The 20,968-nt window shown below is 40.1% G+C and overlaps 1 protein-coding gene across 2 annotated transcripts in view; it reads right to left on the reverse strand.

Annotated features, from left to right (window-relative positions):
* MTUS2 (microtubule associated scaffold protein 2) overlaps window positions 1-20,968 on the reverse strand; it is a 1,534,604-nt gene that overhangs the window by 679,712 nt on the left and 833,924 nt on the right. The gene's annotated exons all lie outside the window — the stretch shown is intronic.

The following is a 20,968-nucleotide window of genomic DNA, read 5'->3' on the forward strand; positions in this document are numbered from 1 at the left end:
GGGCTACCTTTCACGCAGGAAACGCTCCCTTTCACTGGACATTAACTAAATCCCATCATCATTCATAATTGTGACCTAAATCCTTCTCTACAAAATATCCCAGGCAAAAATGTATTTATTGCAGCAGTATTAGGACACTCAACAAAGTGAACCTCGAACCACTTGAAGAAGCAACCAGTTAATGTAACAGTGTAACTCCGTCAGACAAGTAAAACGTGAAAATGGCTCCAATTATTAATGCCTATATTCTCTCTTGGTCTCATGGGCACTTTGAACACGCTTAAAGGTGAAGTACGTGTATACACATTCTAATCAACTAGTGTGAGGATTTGGGTGCATTATATAATATGGCTGTGGGGCCTTATCATGCTGTACACTCACAAATATCATCTTGGGTTAAGTCAGGCTCATTTACTTAACCGTAAGCTCAACCCTGGGTAGCTGTGAACAGTAAGACTTGGCGAAGGAACTATGCGTTAGGCATTTAGCAGCAGCAAAGAACTGAATAAGAAACTCACAACACACAAACGAAATAAGACACCAATTTATAAAAAGAGATTATGGCCCTCATTACAACATTGGCGGTAACTACCACCTACCGCCACGTTGACGGCCGCCAACAAACTGCCGCCGTGGCTACCAGCCGTCTACAGGTATCGTGACCGCCGACGGTATACCGCCAGAATGCTCGCGGAACACCGCCGACGGTCATGGCGGTAGGCGGCGGTAAAACAGCACTACTGACAGCAGCACCACCACGCCAGCAAAACACTGCCGACCGTATCATGACCAATGATACGGCCTGGTGATGTTTTGCTGGCGGACCATCTCCAGCCGGAGGACCCCCTGCAAGCAGGTAAGTCGGGTTCTCCGACAGCAGAGGAGGGTGGGGGCTGGTGTGTGTGTGTGTATGTGTGTGTGTATGTTTTGGAATGCGTGCATGCGGGTGTGAGTTGCGTTGAATGGGTGCGTGAATGAGTGATTGTGAGTGTTGTGTGTTGTGAATTCATGTGTGTGACAAGGTGTGTGGGTATGTATGTGTGCATGCGTGGGTGGTGGTGGGTATGCGTGTGTGCATGTGTGTAAATGGGTGCACGTGTGTGTGTGTATATGTGTGGGGGGGCAGAAGAGGGAGGGGGAGGCTGGGGGAGAACTCTGGGAAGAGGGAGGGGAGCGGGGGAGACCCCTATTAGTGCCAGGGAAGGGATTCCCTGGCACTAATAGTAAGGTTGGCACGAAAACCATGGCGGTAGGCCGGGTCGTAATCCTGAGGGTGGGATTGTGACGACCGCCAGGCTGGAGAACGAAGTCTCCAGCCCAGTGGCCATTACCACCCTGGCAGTCGGTGTGTTAAAGTGGTGCTCTTTGATGGCGGTTACCGCCAGGCACAAAATCCCACTTTTTTTTTTAATACCGTCGGCTTACTGGCGGTATTAACACCGCTTTAACACTGACCGCCAGGGTTGTAATTAGAGCCTATATTTTTATGATGGGCAAAATCCACGGATGGGTCCAGATTTACAGATTTTTAAAGATATTATCACTTTTTAAATGCAAATGCAAACAAGCATTGGTCAACAAAATACTTGCGAACTATTGAAATGTTTGCAACAGCTAGTGTGACCACTCCGGCCTGGGTCAGACAACCAATTACGGCAGGACAGAGGTCTAGGGGGGGCAGAGTGGACACTTTGGACAGTTACCTTGCCACAAGAGCATTTGTAAGGTGTTAGACCTGGCATCCTTAGGGTGGCCTTACTACAGACTTTTTGCCATTACCTCCTGTTATGTTGCTGTATCTTTTTGTTGGTCTTAGGACTCTGAGCACTCTACCTCTGCTAACCAGTGCTAAAGTGCATGTCCTTCTCCCCTAAAAAATGATAACATTGGTATATCCATAATGGGCATATTTAATTTACCTGTAAGTCCCTTGCAGATTGGTATAACATATACTTGGGGTCTGTAAATTAAATGCTACTAGAGGGCCCGCAGCACTGATTGTGCCACCCACTCAAGTAACCCTGTGAACATGTCTCAGGCCTGCTACTGGAAGACCTGCATGTGCAGTCTAACTGCCACCATTACTTGGCACTTAAAACTTCTTACCAAGCCAAGAACTCCCCTTTTCTTACATAAAAGTCACTCCTACGGTAGGCCCTAGGTAGCCCATCGGGCAGGGTGCCCCGTAAGCAAAAGGCAAGACAAAAACGTTTAAGTTCTCATGTCGTGGTAGAGAAAAACTCCCCAAAGTCGTATTTCATTATTGCAAGACCTGCCCCCTCTCATAGGCCAGCTGTGGGAATTCCTTATATTACCTGTAAACTGTAATCCCTGATCTGAGAGGAGTAGCTGCGTCATGTACAGTACCATTGGAATGGTAATAATAGATCCTCTTCACTGGTAAAGTCAGATTTATTACTACTATTTTAGAAATACCACTTTTAGAAAGTATGCATTTCTCTGCACTCATTGCCCTTTTGTGCCCACAACCTATCTCCAATACACGTCTGGCTTGGGTTAGGTTACAGCTACACTTGTGCATTCCCTTCAGACATTCACAACACAGGATACTCAACTTCATCTGTCTGCACCTGCATACTGATGGGTCTTCCTGGGGAGGAGGTTGGGAAGAGCCACACCTGTGCCTCAAAGAGTAGTGTCTGGAGTCACCACAAAGGGGCTGATTACCTCCAACTGATAATCTGGAGCCAAGGCTGACCTGAAAGGGGGGCCTGTGCATTTCACAAGTACTCTCTCTTTGTAGTCACCTCCATATCAAAGGCACTTTCTGGTATAAGTAGGTCCTGAGCCACTAAAAACAGTACACTTCTGGACTCAAGAAAATACTGCTGGAGTAGACTGCTGTGTGCTAGGATTGCCACTCTGCCAGGATCGAGTGCTCTCCAGATTTGCTGCCCTTCTTTGCTGTGCTGTCCTGTTGCCTGCTTATATCTGCCCGGTAGCCCTTGACTTGTCCACCAAACCAGGAGTGATTCAGAGTGGCTGCTTTCCTTTACCGTTCACCTTCAATTTTAACTTGAGCTGCATTGGCCAACTTTGGCGCTTGCATCTGTAACCTGCCCGGAGTGGCCCTACTTTCCTTTGCCGCTTACCTTCAATTTCAAATCAAGAGGCTTTTGCTAAATGTTGCCGCTTGCATCTGTAACCTGCTGCTCGCCCTGCATTCCTTTACCGCTCACCTTTTATTGCAACCAGAGTGGCTTTTGCCAAGTTTCGCAGCTCGTATCTGTGATCTGCCCGGAGCGGCCCTACTTTCCTTTGCCACCTGCCTTCAACTTCAACCTGAGTGGCTTTTGTCAAATTTTGCCACTCGCTAATTTCAAACGCAACCCAAGCCTCTTCGTCAAACTTTGCCACTCCCACCTGGAAACTGTTTGGAGTGGTCCTGCTTTCCTTTGTCGCCTATTGCTCTCAGTCAAGCCAGGCAGCTCTGTCTAGCCTAGCCACACACTGCTCCTTGAGAGAAGCACAACCCAAACAGAATCAGAGTCCATCAGGACATCTTACACCCATGCCAAGGAGTCCCTGGCACCACCCATTTTGATCTATTACATTTGCCCATTAAACTTGCTATTTTTGAATCTACAAAACCTGTGCTTTGCTATTTGTGAATTCGATTTATATTGTGCTGAACTTAAAAGTAACCAGATAAACAAGCTTTATTTTTCTACAACTGTGTGAAGTCCTTTTCTGTGGTGTGTCTCATGAGGTTACTGAGTGTTTGTTGCACAAGTATTTAACACATTGCATTCAAAGTTAGGCCTGCCTGCTCTGCGCCAAACTACCAGAGGGTGAGCACAGACTAATTTATGTTGTGTTATTGACCTGCCCTGACTAGGATTGTGGCCCCTGCTTGGATAGGGTGTACACCTCTGCCAACTACAGACCCAATTTCTAACATTAGGCAAGTTCCAAACTTTACAGTACGATCGTCATAGACATCAATGGAGTGGTCCTGATGCTGAGGATACAGGCAAAAGATGCTCAAAGGATGCTCCGGTTGTGATGAAGATCAACAGGGGTGTCTTTGTGGCTGCTCCTTGGTCCACCAGTGTAATGATATTTGTGTTTTGACCACTGACTCCATGTTGCACCACATTGCACTTAGCTTAGCTTGTCCACCATCACATTAGGGGCCACCAACTACAGACTCCATTTTGTAATTATCTTAGCCTTAGCTTCACCACCACGTTAAAACTGCAAGTATTTTTTGCTCATGTGTTTATTCTACATGTCTGCGTGTTCTTTCTCATCAAGAGCTAAGGCATAACATGGGGGAGTTAGGCTGATAAGAATGTGCTAGGCTGATGTTTATGGTACAGCATGGAATAGTTTGGTTTTGGGATTGGAACCTTGAAATTATGGCAAGTTCCAATTAGTTCCTTTCAAAGCTGACCTGAAGTAGCCAGCATTTTTGAACAACACATTGTGGAGGGAGTGGGAGGGGGGGTTCTAGAAATCTTCTCTCTGGCTTGTTTAAGGTGTATAAAAGAGCAAGGATTGACAGTGGGGAGTTTCAGAGACCTCAGGCAGAGTTCGGACTCTGACGTCTGCCATCCCGTGAGGGTAGATTTATCTTTCTCCTGACAGTCGATCTTGGGGGGGTCTATGACTTGAAGCTACTAAGAGAAAGATGAAGGAGCAACTGTGCCCCATGGTGATGAATGTTTACTAATTATTTGCTTTGCATTTTGCATTGTGTATGGATATATATATATATATATATATATAAACAATGAAGAAGCTTCCAAGGAAGAACGCACACTCGGGAAATCCCAGAACTCAAATAGAGTAATTTATTTCACACACTACGCGTTTCGGCTGTCTAGCAGCCTTGATCACGTGTAACATACCACCAGTGTACATTTAGTTAAATACCCCTTGAATATAAACATAGAAATAGGACTACACATTACAAAAGTTATACAAACAGTGGAAATAAAAAGGGGAGTAAATAATTCATACATTAAGACCATTGCAGGAATAAATATATTAATAAAGCAGTACTTTTTCATATATTAAAATAATTGCAATATTTCATAAGTAATAAGTAAAGGAATGATAATAATAAGAAAACATTCGGTTTTCAACCAAGTGCATTAACATTGCCTAACTGGCTCCCAATTAGTACTCAATAAATAACAAATAAATAAATATATATAAATCTAAGTTATTATATGTATCCGTTTTAACAAATTAACCGCATAGATATTATTTAATACATCTTACAATATTTTATTTTAATGAATTTAATATTCTTAATAGTTGTAGATGTCTAGAATTATACACGATCAATTGTATCGGCATACTCAATTGCATATAAATGTCTTCACAGTTACATATAAATATATAAATATAAGTATAAATATAAGTAAGAATATAAGTATAGATAAGAGCCAGTCAATTTTTACGTTGTAAATTTCAAGTTACATCTATTCCGCACTTCCAAATGTACTTCTTCAATGCACTAGCATCTAAAGTTATTCATTTAACATTCCTTAAATTACTCCCTAAGATGATTCTAACCATATTTTCTCCCAATCTACATAACCACATGTTCTACACAAGTTTTCAAATATCCGATATCCCTGACACCTCGTGACTGAATACATGCACTTAGTATTCCAAAATCGGGAATCCGTCCGGACTCCTCCATTCTGAAAGAATAAAATAGAATTAAAAAATAAAAAATTGGTTAAATATTAAAAGTATTAAAAATACATACTTTCAATGAAAAGCTACCACTCAAATACGAGCATTAATCCAAATAACTAAAAGCTCCCATCCCATGTAATAATCCTAAAAATAATCATCAAAAAAGAGGAGTGGTAAGCTCTTCACTCATATTCAATCCATGAGGTGTCTTAGTTTCTAAATCAAGAATATATTTGGATTCTTTTATACGTAAGGTCAACTCTCTATTACCTCCTCTATGATACGCGGGTATATGTTCAATACCAAAGTAGGTCAACACAGTAGCATCAGAATTATGATACTCCTCAAAATGTCTTGCTACCGGATAATGGGGATTTTTTGATGTAATAGCCCGCATATGTTCAAGAATACGCTTCTTCACTACATGTTTTGTACTTCCCACATACCACAAATGACACGGGCATTCCAATACATAAATCGTAAAAGGAGTACTGCAAGTGAGAAACTGCTTAATGGGTCTATTTGTCCCTGGTCTTTTTATGGGGTACTCTTTTCTTGCCACACTATTACGACAGGCTTTACAATGACCACAGGGAAAAAATCCCTGTAAATTATGCTCCTTAACATGAGATAACGGAGAAATATCATTAGATCTCAACATATCATGAAGATTACGGCCTCTTCTGTATGTAATCGAAGGCCATCTCTGAATCTCCTTACCAATAACAGGATCACTTTTCAAAATGTTCCATTGTTTGGAGATAATCTTTTTAATCTTTGTGGTGTCCTCATTAAAAGTTAAAATTAATTGAGTATCATCCTTCTCCTGTTTTTCAGTTACTGCCGTATTATCAAAGAGAGTCTGAATTCTCTCAACTTTCTTGATTTTTTCTGTGGCCTTTTTAATTATCCACCCCGGGTAACCTCTTTGTTTGAATCTTCTAATCATCTCTACCTGTTCTCGTTCAAATGCCTCATCTGTGTTACTTATTCTTTTAGCCCTCAGTAGTTCTCCATACGGAATACTCCATTTAAGTTTATCTGGATGTCCACTAGCAGCATGCAATAAACTGTTTCCTGCTGTAGCCTTACGAAAGAGTTCAGTATATATCATCCCATTCTTAATCTCAATCTTTGTATCTAGAAATTCAATATACACCTTACTAATATTGTAAGTTAAACTAATATTGAGATTATTATCATTAAGTTTAGTGATAAACTTAATAGCCTCTTTCTCAGAACCTTTCCAGATAATAAATAAATCATCAATATATCTGAGCCACTGTATAGCCTGATGTATTTCAGGATACTTCTCTTCATCCTTGAAAACATGTTCTTCCCAAAGGCCCAAAAATAAACAGGCAAAACTGGGGGCAAAACAAGTTCCCATAGCAGTCCCCAAAATTTGTTTGTATAGTTGACCATTGAATAAAAAAATATTATTAGTCAGACAGTACGTAATCATTTCAATGATCATATCCGTATGTGCCAGGTATCTTAACGATCTAGTATGTAAAAAATGTCTGCATGCCTGTATGCCTTTCTCATGATCAATAATGGTATAAAGGGAATTTACATCAAGAGATATAAGTAAAAAATCTTCTTCCCAAATAATACCCTCCAATTTGCCTAAAAAGTCCTTTGTATCCTGGACATAAGAGGGTAAATTCATGACAAAATCTCTTAGAAAAAAATCCACATATTTGGATATATTTTCCAGAGCATTACCACAAGATGATACTATAGGTCTTCCCGGAGGGTTGAGTCTATCCTTATGAATTTTCGGGAGAATATACAATACAGGTAACTTGGGAAAATCCTTTTTCAGGAAACAGTACTCCTCCCACACTAATAGACCCTTATCCTTCCACTCTGTTAGGAGACGCCATATATTAGTGATACTATTAGAATATACTTCTTTAGTTACAACTTTATAAAAGTGTGTATTACTCAATTGACGCATAACTTCGTCAATATATTTCTGCCTTTTCCAGAGTACTATATTGCCTCCTTTATCTGCTGGGCAAATAATAGTATCACTGTCTTCCACTAATAATCTAATGGTCTCACTCTGATTAAATGTCATATTGTTATTATTTCTTGGTCTGAACCATGTTCGATGCCGGAAATGTGTCAGACCACGCACTGTCATGTCATAAAAAGTATCTATATTATCATGCATCATATTTGGCAAAAATTTCGATTTGGGTTTGAAACCGGAAGGAACTACTCGATCATAAACAACACCCAGCTCTTCCAAATTTTGATATAGATTCTTTTCATTAATTGGTGTTATACAGTCCTGTTCTAACTCATGCAGAATTAACAATGTATCCACATCGCTAATAGATAGAACATGTTTGTCACTATCCTTATTCACATCAGGTTCCAAACTATTGCAAATGTTCCCTTTCAGTTTAAACCATTTTTTTAGTTTTAATTTTCTAATAAATTTAAACAGGTCAATTCGGGTTTCAGCATAATTAAAACGTGTAGTTGGACAAAAAGAGAGACCCAAACTCAATGTTCTTTTATCATCTTCAGTTAAAAAGTGATCTGATAGATTAACAATAGTTTTATTCACCGTTTCCATATCCATTAGATCACCATGTTGAAGCCACTTATTATTTTTCTCAATTACTCTTAATTTGGGTCTCTTCTTAGTCCGGTCTCTAATTCTCTGTCTCCTCTTTTGACTCCTGCTCGTCTTCCTCGTCGTCCTGTTGATCTGCCCCTGTAATTTTGTCCCTCTCCCTTCTGTTTGTATGGTACTTGCCTGCCACGACGCAGCAGGCGATACTCGTCTAAAAAAGTAGCCGGTTTGTTGGTAACTTCGACACTAGACGGTTCACTTTCCGTTGAACTTAAAGAGTCAATCTCTTGTACACTTTCCAGTTCACTTTCAGAGGTTGAGGGCTGGGCCATAGATATTGGGGAATTGCTACCTGATTTGTACAGATGATCGTATTTTCTACTAAAAGTTAGAATTCTACCGCTTTCATAATCTCCAATGTCTCTATGGAGTTTTTGTTGTTTCTTAATTTTTATATCGTCTTCATATTTCTTCAATTTAACCTTCATAAGTTCAAAAAAGCGAGAGATACTTTCTTTGTCTGTTTCAGATCTGCTGGTCAAATCATCTTTTATTTTTTTAATGTCCAATAACAGGATCTCACGATCACGCCAAGCATATTTGACCAAAATTTCCAACATATGTTTAGAACTAATTGCAGAATTATCCGCCCATTCTTTTAACATTTCAGGATTTGGAGACTCATAGACTGGTGTAATAAAGATTCTTAGTCCTCTTGGGACCATATCCTGATCAATATAATTTTGTAAAGAAGTGGCTTCCCACCATTTCGAAATTTCCTGTTTACACAATTTTTCCAGCTTATGTAGGGATGTATTCAGATCATTATTACCACCCTGATCAATCACAGACAATTTATTTCTTATGGCAGTTTTAGAGAATAATACCTGAGCAGCCATTTTCCTTTCACTGTCAATGTCATCATCCATCTTGTTGACTAGAGTATACGAATCCAAATATATACAAAAAGACACTACTATTACTAAGATATAAATACTCTATTGAGACTGAGAAGACCCCTGGAAAAATACCAGTTCCTCTTGCCGGAACCTTACAAGCATAAAAAATATCATGCACAAGAAAAACGGACCAAAAATATCAATTTTCTGTATCACGTTAATGGAGTACTTTAAACAGTACCGCAATTCCTGGAGGGACTCAAAATATGTTCATTTTAGATAATATATTCCAATGCCACTATATACGGCTTCATAGCACTTCTCATTTCAATTCGATTGAGATATAATTTCGAATTTGGACTCCCAATATAAAAATAGGAATGTTGTGAAAACAATATGGTACTCCTACAGTTGCACAATAATCCCACGTTACTCCGTAACTGTCATACAGCTGGTTACACAGTTCAATAATTCCCGACCATGAGCATGACCATGATTCTCTCATTTTCTCATCTATTTTATTTATCTCCTGAACGTATTTCTCCTCCCTTACAACGGAGTTTTTTGCTCATGGTCGGGAATTATTGAACTGTGTAACCAGCTGTATGACAGTTACGGAGTAACGTGGGATTATTGTGCAACTGTAGGAGTACCATATTGTTTTCACAACATTCCTATTTTTATATTGGGAGTCCAAATTCGAAATTATATCTCAATCGAATTGAAATGTGAAGTGCTATGAAGCCGTATATAGTGGCATTGGAATATATTATCTAAAATGAACATATTTTGAGTCCCTCCAGGAATTGCGGTACTGTTTAAAGTACTCCATTAACGTGATACAGAAAATTGATATTTTTGGTCCTTTTTTCTTGTGCATGATATTTTTTATGCTTGTAAGGTTCCGGCAAGAGGAACTGGTATTTTTCCAGGGGTCTTCTCAGTCTCAATAGAGTATTTATATCTTAGTAATAGTAGTGTCTTTTTGTATATATTTGGATTCGTATACTCTAGTCAACAAGATGGATGATGACATTGACAGTGAAAGGAAAATGGCTGCTCAGGTATTATTCTCTAAAACTGCCATAAGAAATAAATTGTCTGTGATTGATCAGGGTGGTAATAATGATCTGAATACATCCCTACATAAGCTGGAAAAATTGTGTAAACAGGAAATTTCGAAATGGTGGGAAGCCACTTCTTTACAAAATTATATTGATCAGGATATGGTCCCAAGAGGACTAAGAATCTTTATTACACCAGTCTATGAGTCTCCAAATCCTGAAATGTTAAAAGAATGGGCGGATAATTCTGCAATTAGTTCTAAACATATGTTGGAAATTTTGGTCAAATATGCTTGGCGTGATCGTGAGATCCTGTTATTGGACATTAAAAAAATAAAAGATGATTTGACCAGCAGATCTGAAACAGACAAAGAAAGTATCTCTCGCTTTTTTGAACTTATGAAGGTTAAATTGAAGAAATATGAAGACGATATAAAAATTAAGAAACAACAAAAACTCCATAGAGACATTGGAGATTATGAAAGCGGTAGAATTCTAACTTTTAGTAGAAAATACGATCATCTGTACAAATCAGGTAGCAATTCCCCAATATCTATGGCCCAGCCCTCAACCTCTGAAAGTGAACTGGAAAGTGTACAAGAGATTGACTCTTTAAGTTCAACGGAAAGTGAACCGTCTAGTGTCGAAGTTACCAACAAACCGGCTACTTTTTTAGACGAGTATCGCCTGCTGCGTCGTGGCAGGCAAGTACCATACAAACAGAAGGGAGAGGGACAAAATTACAGGGGCAGATCAACAGGACGACGAGGAAGACGAGCAGGAGTCAAAAGAGGAGACAGAGAATTAGAGACCGGACTAAGAAGAGACCCAAATTAAGAGTAATTGAGAAAAATAATAAGTGGCTTCAACATGGTGATCTAATGGATATGGAAACGGTGAATAAAACTATTGTTAATCTATCAGATCACTTTTTAACTGAAGATGATAAAAGAACATTGAGTTTGGGTCTCTCTTTTTGTCCAACTACACGTTTTAATTATGCTGAAACCCGAATTGACCTGTTTAAATTTGTTAGAAAATTAAAACTAAAAAAATGGTTTAAACTGAAAGGGAACATTTGCAATAGTTTGGAACCTGATGTGAATAAGGATAGTGACAAACATGTTCTATCTATTAGCGATGTGGATACATTGTTAATTCTGCATGAGTTAGAACAGGACTGTATAACACCAATTAATGAAAAGAATCTATATCAAAATTTGGAAGAGCTGGGTGTTGTTTATGATCGAGTAGTTCCTTCCGGTTTCAAACCCAAATCGACATTTTTGCCAAATATGATGCATGATAATATAGATACTTTTTATGACATGACAATGCGTGGTCTGACACATTTCCGGCATCGAACATGGTTCAGACCAAGAAATAATAACAATATGACATTTAATCAGAGTGAGACCATTAGACTATTAGTGGAAGACAGTGATACTATTATTTGCCCAGCAGATAAAGGAGGCAATATAGTGCTCTGGAAAAGGCAGAAATATATTGACGAAGTTATGCGTCAATTGAGTAATACACACTTTTATAAAGTTGTAACTAAAGAAGTATATTCTAATAGTATCACTAATATATGGCGTCTCCTAACAGAGTGGAAGGATAAGGGTCTATTAGTGTGGGAGGAGTACTGTTTCCTGAAAAAGGATTTTCCCAAGTTACCTGTATTGTATATTCTCCCGAAAATTCATAAGGATAGACTCAACCCTCCGGGAAGACCTATAGTATCATCTTGTGGTAATGCTCTGGAAAATATATCCAAATATGTGGATTTTTTTCTAAGAGATTTTGTCATGAATTTACCCTCTTATGTCCAGGATACAAAGGACTTTTTAGGCAAATTGGAGGGTATTATTTGGGAAGAAGATTTTTTACTTATATCTCTTGATGTAAATTCCCTTTATACCATTATTGATCAAGAGAAAGGCATACAGGCATGCAGACATTTTTTACATACTAGATCGTTAAGATACCTGGCACATACGGATATGATCATTGAAATGATTACGTACTGTCTGACTAATAATATTTTTTTATTCAATGGTCAACTATACAAACAAATTTTGGGGACTGCTATGGGAACTTGTTTTGCCCCCAGTTTTGCCTGTTTATTTTTGGGCCTTTGGGAAGAACATGTTTTCAAGGATGAAGAGAAGTATCCTGAAATACATCAGGCTATACAGTGGCTCAGATATATTGATGATTTATTTATTATCTGGAAAGGTTCTGAGAAAGAGGCTATTAAGTTTATCACTAAACTTAATGATAATAATCTCAATATTAGTTTAACTTACAATATTAGTAAGGTGTATATTGAATTTCTAGATACAAAGATTGAGATTAAGAATGGGATGATATATACTGAACTCTTTCGTAAGGCTACAGCAGGAAACAGTTTATTGCATGCTGCTAGTGGACATCCAGATAAACTTAAATGGAGTATTCCGTATGGAGAACTACTGAGGGCTAAAAGAATAAGTAACACAGATGAGGCATTTGAACGAGAACAGGTAGAGATGATTAGAAGATTCAAACAAAGAGGTTACCCGGGGTGGATAATTAAAAAGGCCACAGAAAAAATCAAGAAAGTTGAGAGAATTCAGACTCTCTTTGATAATACGGCAGTAACTGAAAAACAGGAGAAGGATGATACTCGATTAATTTTAACTTTTAATGAGGACACCACAAAGATTAAAAAGATTATCTCCAAACAATGGAACATTTTGAAAAGTGATCCTGTTATTGGTAAGGAGATTCAGAGATGGCCTTCGATTACATACAGAAGAGGCCGTAATCTTCATGATATGTTGAGATCTAATGATATTTCTCCGTTATCTCATGTTAAGGAGCATAATTTACAGGGATTTTTTCCCTGTGGTCATTGTAAAGCCTGTCGTAATAGTGTGGCAAGAAAAGAGTACCCCATAAAAAGACCAGGGACAAATAGACCCATTAAGCAGTTTCTCACTTGCAGTACTCCTTTTACGATTTATGTATTGGAATGCCCGTGTCATTTGTGGTATGTGGGAAGTACAAAACATGTAGTGAAGAAGCGTATTCTTGAACATATGCGGGCTATTACATAAAAAAATCCCCATTATCCGGTAGCAAGACATTTTGAGGAGTATCATAATTCTGATGCTACTGTGTTGACCTACTTTGGTATTGAACATATACCCGCGTATCATAGAGGAGGTAATAGAGAGTTGACCTTACGTATAAAAGAATCCAAATATATTCTTGATTTAGAAACTAAGACACCTCATGGATTGAATATGAGTGAAGAGCTTACCACTCATCTTTTTTGATGATTATTTTTAGGATTATTACATGGGATGGGAGCTTTTAGTTATTTGGATTAATGCTTGTATTTGAGTGGTAGCTTTTCATTGAAAGTATGTATTTTTAATACTTTTAATATTTAACCAATTTTTTATTTTTTAATTCTATTTTATTCTTTCAGAATGGAGGAGTCCGGACGGATTCCCGATTTTGGAATACTAAGTGCATGTATTCAGTCACGAGGTGTCAGGGATATCGGATATTTGAAAACTTGTGTAGAACATGTGGTTATGTAGATTGGGAGAAAATATGGTTAGAATCATCTTAGGGAGTAATTTAAGGAATGTTAAATGAATAACTTTAGATGCTAGTGCATTGAAGAAGTACATTTGGAAGTGCGGAATAGATGTAACTTGAAATTTACAACGTAAAAATTGACTGGCTCTTATCTATACTTATATTCTTACTTATATTTATACTTATATTTATATATTTATATGTAACTGTGAAGACATTTATATGCAATTGAGTATGCCGATACAATTGATCGTGTATAATTCTAGACATCTACAACTATTAAGAATATTAAATTCATTAAAATAAAATATTGTAAGATGTATTAAATAATATCTATGCGGTTAATTTGTTAAAACGGATACATATAATAACTTAGATTTATATATATTTATTTATTTATGTTATTTATTGAGTACTAATTGGGAGCCAGTTAGGCAATGTTAATGCACTTGGTTGAAAACCGAATGTTTTCTTATTATTATCATTCCTTTACTTATTACTTATGAAATATTGCAATTATTTTAATATATGAAAAAGTACTGCTTTATTAATATATTTATTCCTGCAATGGTCTTAATGTATGAATTATTTACTCCCCTTTTTATTTCCACTGTTTGTATAACTTTTGTAATGTGTAGTCCTATTTCTATGTTTATATTCAAGGGGTATTTAACTAAATGTACACTGGTGGTATGTTACACGTGATCAAGGCTGCTAGACAGCCGAAACGCGTAGTGTGTGAAATAAATTACTCTATTTGAGTTCTGGGATTTCCCGAGTGTGCGTTCTTCCTTGGAAGCTTCTTCATTGTTTCTATTTTTAACCGGAGTGCTCTGCCGGTTCTCTACGCACCACCTCTCTCGGGCCTCCAGGAGCCCAGCTGTGAGCATTGCTATAGTGAATATATATATATATATATATATATATGTATTTGTAGCTTTACACATATATATTTATTGTTTATAGATTGAAGACTCTTTGTACATGTTTTCATTTCATTATTGCACACATTTGAAATGTGCACTTTCGGTTGTACTGACCTTCCTTTAGGAGCCTTGCAGAGTGATTTAATAAATGTCTTCTCTAGACTAAGAGGTGCATTCCAGAGATTCTTTTCAGTGTGTGTATTTTGGCTCTGTCAGCAGTAAAGCAAAACAACTGGTGAAGTGGGGCTGCTTTGGCCAGAGATATAGGGGTCCTCGAAGTCCTCTATGTTGCAGTAGCAGGTCAGCTGATTCTGGGCTACTGGTCACCTACACCGCAGTTGGGGCAAAATTAATAGGTGGGGGCTAGTGTCCCTCGGGTGTCATGAAACTAGACTTGGGTAACACTCTCAGGTAAGGCAGACTCGGGTGCAACTTTTGGCTATCTCAGATTTGTCCTCTGGGGTGCCCGGCGACTGAAAGTGACAAAATGTCTGTGATGGCTACCAACTATCGGTTTGGTCTTCTTCAGCTCTTGCGTCCCTGGAGCTGGTCCGAGGAGATCAGCTGAATGATCCTTGGAATCACTGACTTGGTCTGGGGCCAGGAATCAACTTTTCCCTGAGCCAGGAGCTGCAGGCACAGTCCAAACTCTACTAGCCCAAAGTGCAGCTGGTGCAGTCCTTTTGACGGCGCAGCCTCTCTTTCTTCAAATTCTAGGGCAGCTTGGCACCTGGCTCAGTCCTTTCACCTAAACCAACATGATCAGAGGGGCAGGGTGCCAGGGGTGCAAGATTTATCCCAGCAAGGTGCCCTGAGGGGCCCACACGGTCACTAGCCAATAGGCTACTGGGTCCCTTCCTACCTAGTGACAAAGTTCCCTTTCAAGATGGTTTGATCCTTTCTCGATTGCCAGGAGTTTGGTAGCCCACCCTAGTGGTGTGGCTTCCAGAGGACTACACACCCACAGAAAACCCTGTTTGGGTGGCAAGTTTTCCCTCTCTGGCCCTGTCTCCATGTTGTCTGCAGGAACAAAAGGCATCCTGCTCAGGGTTGTTATCGCTACTTGCCTCACAAAGGCGGCTTTCCCCTTTGAAGCTCACCTTTTGAGCTAACAACCTGAGTAGTCATCCTGGAAGAGGAGGTAACACCTTACTCTGCAGCAACTGTCTGTTTCTGAGCCTGGAAATCGTTCACATGTCTCCCCAGGTGGTCAGAAAGCTGTCTGTGTGCCAGGGCCTTATGATGCCGCTGGGTTAGCTGGAGTACAGAGTGAACACTTTTTTTAAAATCGCTAAACTTTAATTGTGGTATTAAATTCGACCTGGTCATGAGGTCAGGTTTAATGCGATGAGATGACAGTGAAAATAACAATGTCCTTCCAGTCTGCAGTGGGAGGCTGGCAGCCATTTTGCACATTGTCACACACAGGCTGGCACAAACAGTGCTGCAGCCATGAGTGAACATTCTGCCTTACATGCCCTGGGTACCCTGGGTTCCGCATACTAGGGACATATACGTGAGTAAGTCCTTGCCACATGGGTACAGCCAATTTGACATGTAATTTGTATATGGTCAGAACACTGGCACTGAGGTCTGCTTAGTAGGACTCAGTGTACTCTCAGATGCGAAATTCCAGCAGCATCCGTCCAAACATGTGGGGGTAAAGATGCAAAAAGAGGCTTTTCCTTAGATTAATTACAGTGAAGCCGCTGACCACACCCATACCTTTGCATCATGTCTGGCCATCAGAAGCTTTCACTGTGCTTCCCTTTGGATCAACTATTTCAGTTCAAAAGTATTTACTACAGCAGAACCAATTTACTTGTTCTGCACAACAGACCATATTCTTCTCATCCATACCAGCCCGGTAAATGGTTGTGACTGGTACCCCAAGGTGTGTTGAAGTCTAGAAAAACCTTAATACTACAAGGAGGTGAGTTGGATGCTCCACTGTTGATAGAGAAACCTGTCTCCATGAGAGACAGGCAAAAGAACAAGAGAAGGAGAGCAGGTGTGCCTGTTTTATTACCCTCCTTGGGGCAGGGGAGGAGTTAACATAAGCAATTATATCACAAAATGTTAAAGACGCCTGCCTTGAAGGTGGACGACGTCATGTTTGAAGGAATCAGTGAATAAGTGGTGTCAGGAGGTAATATAAAAAGAGATAATTTACTATGTCTTTAATCATGTGATCTACAGACAATCATCTGCTTATGTTTAGGAAAAGCACAAACAATAATATACTCTTATAGCCTGTTGTTGAGGGCTATACCAGTCTTTAAGGACCTTGAACTTGTGTTATAGGCCCGAGCAGCAGGAGAGGGAGAAGGCCTTCAACAACAGGTATAGCTCAAGGCAGAAGGGATAGAAGGTTATTAGAACATTGCATCCCCTGAGGATATAAAGTTCTAAATTAAAAGAATTAAAAAGAGAGAAACAGAAAGACATTGGAATGTTGGAACAGAAAGCATATACCAGCCAGTATTAGCCCTAAGGCACTACATTGTCATCATTGGAGTTCTCAACATTCCAATGTTCTAAAATAGCCTTATAGACTGCTGCCGATGGCTACACCATTGTTAAAGGCCCTGAAACAGGGTTATAGGCCCGAGCTGCAGGCGAGGGCCTATAATGAGGGTAAGGGCGTTTCCCAACAGTATACGTCTGAGGCAGAAGGGCTATAAGGATATTCGAAAATTTCACTAACTAAGGGTAGAATGTCACCAACTAAGGGTAGAATGTTCTAAATTAGAAAGGGAGAGACATAAAGACAAACATTGGAATGTTGGAGCAGAAGTTTTATACCAACCATTATAAGTCCGAAACTACTCCTTTGTCTTCAATGGAGCTTTCAACAGTCCAATGTTCTAATAAAAAATAATACAGTCTAAATAATTTCAATCTTCATGGATTCACCCTGGTTTCTTCTCACTATATCATGCTTGCGTTATACGTCTGAATTGACTACATATAACAGACTGCGAAGCCCCTCTCTAGGGTAACCTTTTGATGCATATCTTCAGCAATATCTTGTTGATTAGTGCCTTATCCTGGCATGCAGATGGCCGCACTGCCAGGAGACTAGACAGGTAGCAGAGCCACCTGGCTCTTCACACATTAGATGGTTTTGTGCCACATCCCAGTATTGACAGCTGAACAGAATGTCAACATTGAGAAATGCACTGCACCTGCTGTGCAAAGGTCTGTATTCGCATTTTGCAATAGCAGCACTGAAGGCTGAGTACTGCCTGCCTCCCTCTCCTAGAGACTTTTATTGAGATACAAGTTACATCTGAATGGTTATTGATGGCTACAGTCAAAATAATATGGCTCAATAAAGGGGCGGTGGGGGTGGGCAAAACACCAATATTTTATCTAATATGACATGCTTATGTTAGGATTCAGCAGTCTCTTTCAAGATCCCAACATTATTTGAATTAACAACCTCAATATGACAGGCTAATTTAGAATTAGATGTTCTTCTATGAACTATACATTTGCCGGGGTGCGTGATTAAGGAGCTGGGCGGGGGAGCATCAGGAACACCGATCAATAAGATTAAGAAAACAACGTATTCACATTGTGGCCTGAACTCTACCGTTCGTTTCCATTTGTGTTTTATTGATCATTTGTTTATTGTTGGACTTGTCTTTTTTTTACGTGGAGTAAGTAATGAACTAACCTAATCTAGCAGTGCGGTGATTAGCGGTACTAGAGTATGACTTTTTAAAACCAGATGATAATTTCTTGGCCCAAGAAAGAAAGGCAGTTTCAGCAGTCAACTTATGCTTATGGCCAAAATAACTTGATTTATGCCTACTGGGATTTGATTTATGGCTACAGGAATTCACAAAAGGGACAGTGGGAAGAGCAGATAGGATTACTTCTGTGTCTCTCTGCTAAAAATGTGGAGATATCTACAGCAGTAATTCCCAGGCAAGGGGGGGGGATGAATGGAAGTACAAGTTACTTACCTTCGGTAATGAAATATCTAGTAGAGACCTATTCTAGTTGCAGATTCCTTACCTTCGAATTGTCCCCCAGGCGTCAGGCTGGATCCCGAGTTTTTTTTCTTCGAGCAATACCCTTGTGTGTTGGTAGGTGGCGTTGGTCGACTCTGCCAGCATTGTTGGAGTTGTAGTCGCCGTGATGATGTCGGGAGTAGTACGTAGATGCCGCCTCAGCACAGTACCGTCAGTTCATTTCTTTCCTCGCCACGCGCTGATCCAGAGAGCTACCCTGGTCTCTTTTTGACCAATTTCGACTCTTTTGCAGAGTCTTTTGGTGAGTTTTTGGTGCGTCGAGATGTCCACAAAGACCGGTTTCAAGCCGTGCGAGGACTGTCACAGCATGATGTCAGTGACAGATCTGCATTGGGTCTGTTTGTGGTGCTTGGAGTGCGACCATGACCCGAAGTCGTGCTCCGAGTGCCAGGCCACGCACCTGAAGGCCTTGAGGGAGCAGTTCCTCAAGCTCATGGCAGCCCGGTAGTCAGGGATTTAGTTCAGCAAAAGGTGACTGGGGTAGCCCCCCCCCACACCTTTAATGATGGGAAGGTGAATGTTCCACCTTCAAAATTGGGGAATTACAGCAAAGGGATTCCTCTGTGGGGAAAATGTTTTTACCATGTCCAAGAAAACTGAAAAACATAAAAATGTGCATTTGCACAAAGGGTTCTATTTCCCAGGATGTTAAGGTTCACTATGGACAGTTCAGCATTGGGGAGATGACGCCCTTTCCACATGAGCTTCCAAATAATAAGAACAGAAACATACATCTGATTCAGCTTTCAAGGAGTACTCTTGGAAATGTTTTTGAATCGAAAAAGTAGCAAAAACTGCAACCGTTTCTAGGAGTACTTTTATGAATACAATTTGACTACTTTGTTTGTAAATAGTTCAAATGTAATACGTAATGCACAACAACTGTTGACCAGATCTCTCAGTCAAAATACCGTGATCTCTCAGAAATATTTATATGGAACACTTTGGAATTTAAGAAATACCTTTGTACATAGCATTCTTAAACAAGCTTTAGCAAAGCCAATAGGTCTCACCTTTTCGACCTATTGGCTTTGCCAATGGCTTTTCACCATGCTGCGCAGCCTCCTCGAAGCTGATTGGAGGCCCAATCTTATCTTTCAGCTCCTCTAGTAATATCCTAGTGAAGACTTTTGCCTTCACATCCAGCAGGATTATAGACCTATAATTGTGTGGTTCATTTCTTGAGCCCTTCTTGTAGATGGGTTGGAGGACTGAGCCTCACCAATTTTTAGGAATGATGTTATTAGATTATAAACCAGTATAAAGGATCAAGTGTGGGGTGGACCATCAGGCTGCATCTAACTTGAATACTGCCATAGGGACACTTAATCGGCTGAGAGGCAATGGGTATTTTGCCTCAGCTACTTGCGGAATATCAGTACCCCACTCAAGGAATGTTGATTGATAAGCCTTAATAAGGGAGGCAATGTCTTTCTTATGGCAAGTAATTTTTGTTAAACTTTTGTTTTGGGAAAGTTTTGATTTCCAGCATTGTTTGGCTCCTCCAACAAAGGCTATACAGTCAATGTCACATAATTTAATATGTGAAAGGGCCAGAATGGCAGCAATAAGATGCAGGATCGTGTCCCGATTTAGTATGTCGCGAGGACCCTCACTCAGCAGCGGATGCCACAAATCTCAAGGGGGGGGGGTGCGACGGGGATGGGGGAAACAAATGATTTAAAAAATGTACCCTTTCCCAATGCCGCCGCGTCGCTCCTTCTCTTCTTTTCTGGGACACCAGCACAGGCTTGCCAGCAACCCTGGTGCTGCTCTCATGCTAAACCTAGCAAGAGAGCAGCGCCAGGAATGGTCTGAGTTGCTTGGGCTGCTGCTCAGAAAGCACACTGGAGCCTGTGCAGTTTCTCCAACCTGGTTGTGTTAGAAAATTAAGTGTGCATGTGTGTTTGGCCAGCCTGAGATGGCTGGCCAAACACACATGCGCACATAGTGCAGACTCCGCTCCCCCTCCCGTGGCCCAGTCCCGCCCCTCCCTGAATAAAACGATAGTGAAATATTGTTTTATTTTTACAGCTGCTGGCTTTTAGCCAGGGGGGTGACACTCCTCCACCATTGGGGGGTAGCTGCTCCTGCCCTCACTCTTACATAGAGGTTGGAAAAGTACCAGACAGTTAAAGGATACATCCTGCAGTCGCTGCTGGCTATTGCATTT

Source organism: Pleurodeles waltl, chromosome 8, assembly GCF_031143425.1.
Source record: "Pleurodeles waltl isolate 20211129_DDA chromosome 8, aPleWal1.hap1.20221129, whole genome shotgun sequence".
NCBI lineage: Eukaryota > Metazoa > Chordata > Amphibia > Caudata > Salamandridae > Pleurodeles > Pleurodeles waltl.